This window comes from Thunnus maccoyii, chromosome 11 (genome assembly GCF_910596095.1).
Source record: "Thunnus maccoyii chromosome 11, fThuMac1.1, whole genome shotgun sequence".
Taxonomy (NCBI): Eukaryota; Metazoa; Chordata; class Actinopteri; order Scombriformes; family Scombridae; genus Thunnus; species Thunnus maccoyii.
The window spans coordinates 409,304-413,571 of record NC_056543.1 but is presented as its reverse complement, the minus strand read 5'-3'; the positions used below and the strand labels follow the sequence as shown (position 1 = coordinate 413,571).

The 4,268-nt window shown below is 35.9% G+C and overlaps 1 protein-coding gene across 1 annotated transcript in view; it reads left to right on the top strand.

Moving 5' to 3' along the window:
- The first annotated feature begins 383 nt into the window (after window positions 1-383).
- Window positions 384-4,268, top strand: part of LOC121907573 (titin-like) — a 214,293-nt gene continuing 210,408 nt past the window's right edge. Inside the window, exon 1 of the mRNA XM_042427209.1 lies at window positions 384-499. The gene's annotated coding sequence lies outside the window, so the exon portion shown is untranslated. The remainder of the gene's footprint in view (window positions 500-4,268) is intronic.

Genomic DNA, 4,268 nt, shown 5'->3' with positions numbered 1-4,268 from the left:
TTGTGTTGTCACGGCAACGCAGAGAAGCTGCAGCTCTTTATCTTCACTAATCAAATGTCATGTGTTTTTTTTAATGAGATGTTTTTTAACGATCACAGATCAATCAGAATCAAAGCCAGATCAACACTGATGGGGGGGGGGGGGGGTTGACTGACAGCTCAGAGGTTGCATAAATGGCTGCCATGTCCCATCATGCCCCCCTGAGTGGCTGGCGGGCCAATGGGGAGCGTCGGTGAGGTGATGATGCAGGTCCCCCCCCCTGCTATAAAAACCTAAACCTCCATCTGGGCCCTCCTGAGCAGTTGGAGCATTCCCAGCCTCGCCTCGGGTGGAGGGGAAGCAAAACTACACGGCCTTTCACTGTGTAGTTTTGTTTTATTTGGGGGGGGGGTTTTTGAGGCTCGACCGTTCTCATCTTGGATTTTTGCTGGAAAAGCTTTTCTGGATAAGGAGACTGTTGCTGGTTGGAGTCGTCTGGGCTCCGTCCCATCAGTCCGAGGTGAGTGTCCCACATGTGTGCGATGACCCGCCGGTCCGTGCCGTACCTGAGCTTTAACCGGCCTCGGATCAGAGTCGCAGAGGCTTTCAGAGTTTTTGTGTTGGAAGTCTTTGGGGGTGATGTTGGACATGGCCGCGTGCAGCAGACTGTGCAGTGATTTAGAAAAGCCAAGAATAGCCGCTGATAGCACTGCAGTGGCCTGTCAGCTGGGCGGCTGATGGCTTTTTAAGGGAATCAGCAGCAGGGCTATCACTGTCACCTCCAGCTATGTGCCACATGCTGCTGTCAATCACACCGCAGGGGTCGGGGGGGGCGGAGGGGGGGGGGGGGTATTTTCAGCCACTGCCTTATCTGTCGCCCAGATTCCAATCTGTAAATATCAGCTGAGTTTATTTGGTTTGTTCCAACATGGAAAGTGAAGTTTTCAGGAGTAAAGTTGTGTGCGTATTGATTGTTGATTGATCGGTGTTGATCGGTGACGATGGCAGAGAGAATCTGAGAAACTCGACGCCTTTGCCTCCAATCAGCTGACAGCAGTGAAAAAACACAGCAGCTGTCCTGATGAGGCGTTCGGTGTCGCAGTCGCTTGTTCTGATTGATTATCAGCTTCATTTGACTCTTGAGGTTGTTAGAAATTGATTAAATCGTCAACAACAGTTCATGTTGTTAGTTTCATGTCTTCAAAGTCTCCAACTTTCATCACAAAGTTTTCAGTTTAAAGATGTTTGTCTGTTAAATGTTATAAAGATGTTATTATATATTACATATTGTGGTCACTGACAGATGTGTCGGTAAAAAACTGGAATAAATTACAGATAGTTTGGTATGTTGTCGTGATATATCACATTACAAACCTTCCGGACGCTTTGTTTTTATATCACACATATTTATATTTACATTTTATTCATATTTTTATAGTTTTTTAATCATATGTGGCTTCCTTTTATAATCTGTTTTCCTTAACGTGCATTTCCATGTGATCAGAACCGTTAATTCTTCAATTTCTACCAAATCTGTGTTGTTGTTTTTCTCACTATTGTTTAATACAAAAAAATTATTGTTATTGTTAATACAAACATTATTATATTATCATTACTATTATTATTATTATTGTTGTTGTTGTTGTTGTTATTATTGTGTTTTTTAAAGGTTATTGCAGGTTCAGTTCAGGCTGATGACATCGTCAGTCAGTTTATTTATAGAACAGATGTTTTTAACACACTGAATGAACTTTACAGGGAAGTTAAAATGACAATAAACAAACTCACAACAGACCAAATAAAAAAATATTTTATAATTATGTTAATAATTAAACCTTATTAATTAAACCTAATTAGATATTTTGCCTGTGAGCACTCTGGACTCTGGATTTAAATCCTCTAATTACAAAATGCAATGTACATTAGATTATGTGAGGTTACCTGAGATTAGCTGAGATTAGCTGAGATTAGCTGAGGTTACCTGAGATTAGCTGAGATTAGCTGAGATTAGCTGAGATTAGCTGAGATTAGCTGAGGTTAGCTTCTCTCTCTCTAGTTACAGCTCCGTTCACTATTTGTGCTTTACAGCGAGACACAGCTCCGTCCAAGTTGTTTTGACAGAGTCTGAACTAGCAGCCAATCCCAGCATGCACCTCTTCACAGATCAGAGTCTCTGCTGGTTGTCAGCAGCCTGAAACCAGAGTCCAGCAAGACCAGGACCCGCAGCCTGACTGTAGTCCTCCATGATGCTTCAGTACTTTAACAGTACAACACAGTAAAACGCTGTTCATCTGAACATCCACGTGACAGGAAAACCTCGTATCTACTGCAGTGATAAAGTGCTTCATGTCAGTGAGGAAACCTCGTATCTCCAGTCTCTAAACATTTAAAGACTTTATAGAAACACATTTTATTCTGTTACGTCCCTTTAACTGCTCATTTACACTCAAACTTATTCTGTGAGCCTCGAAACTGCATCATGAGCTGCTGAATACGACTCGATAATAATATTACATTAGTAATATATTATATTAGTATTTAACTGATGATAAAGTATTTATTATTAGTTAAATACTTAATTATTAGTTAAAGTATTTAATAATAACGTATTTAACTAATAATAAAGTATTTAATAATAAAGTATTTAACTTATAATAAAGTATTTAATAATAAAGTATTTAATAATAAAGTATTTGACTAATAATTAAGTATTTGACTAGTAATTAAGTATTTGACTAATAATAAAGTATTTGACTAATAATAAAGTATTTAACTAATAATAAAGTATTTAATAATAAAGTATTTGACTAATAATAAAGTATTTAATAATAAAGTATTTAATAATAAAGTATTTGACTAATAATTAAGTATTTGACTAGTAATTAAGTATTTGACTAATAATAAAGTATTTAACTAATAATAAAGTATTTAATAATAAAGTATTTAACTAATAATAAAGTATTTAATAATAAAGTATTTGACTAATAATAAAGTATTTGACTAATAAGTGTTTAACTAATGATAATGAAAGTTAGACACGGAGTTCCACAAGGTTCTGTACTTGGACCAATTCTATTCACCTTGTATATGCTTCCTTTAGGTAATATTATTACGAAACACTCCATAAATGTTCATTTTTATGCAGATGATACCCAATTATATTTATTCATCAATTATATTTATCAATGAAGCCAGATGAAACCAATCAGTTAAACAAACTCCAAACATGCCTTAACGACATAAAGACCTGGATGACCTGCAATTTTCTGCTACTAAACTCAGAATAAACTGAAGTTATTGTGCTTGGCCCTAAACACCTTAGAAACACATTATCTAATGATAAAGCTACTCTGGATGGCATTACCCTGGCCTCCAGCACCACCGTAAGGAATCTGGGAGTTATCTTTGATCAGGATATGTCCTTTAACTCCCACATAAATCAAATCTCAAGGACTGCCTTTTTTCACTTACGTAATATCACAAAAATCACATCCTGTCCCTAAAAGATGCAGAAAAACTAGTTCACGCATTTGTTACTTCTAGGCTGGATTATTGCAATTCCTTATTATCAGGCTGCCCTAACAAGTCTCTAAAGACTCTCCAGCTGGTCCAGAATGCAGCTGCACGTGTTCTGACTAAAACTAGAAAAAGAGACCACATTTCTCCCATTTTAGCTTCGCTGGCTTCCTGTAAAATCTAGAATAGAATTTAAAATCCTTCTCCTAACTTACAAAGCCCTCAATGGTCAGACACCATCATATCTTGAAGAGCTCATAGTAACTGAAGTACTTCTTATGAATGAAGAACATTCGGGCTGTTTCAACATTTTTTTCATTCTGTAATAATCTGCTGAATATTTTCTGTGTTTCTGGGTTAATTGATTAATTGTTTGGTCTATAAAATATTGAAATATATTCAGCTGATGATAATATCAATTATTGATTTATTTGAAATGGTCTGATTTGGATCAACTGATTTTAATTTCAAACGAAGAACAAATTTGATCAATAAAGCAGCTGATAGTAAAGTTTGTAAAATCAGAATCACTGAGAAAATTAAATTTCCTACAGTTTTTGTAAAAATTGCAGTTATTTGGAGGTAAAAAGTATTTTCAGCTGATTACTGTATTGTAAGTGATGTTTGTGCTCCAACTCAGTTCTGTTCATTTTAAGGGACATAAAAAATTAGTAAATAATAAAATAACAACAAATACATTAATAGTTACATATTAATTAACTTGATGAATTGATTGTGTATTTTTCTGTTTGTAAGTATTTGCAGTATTTGGA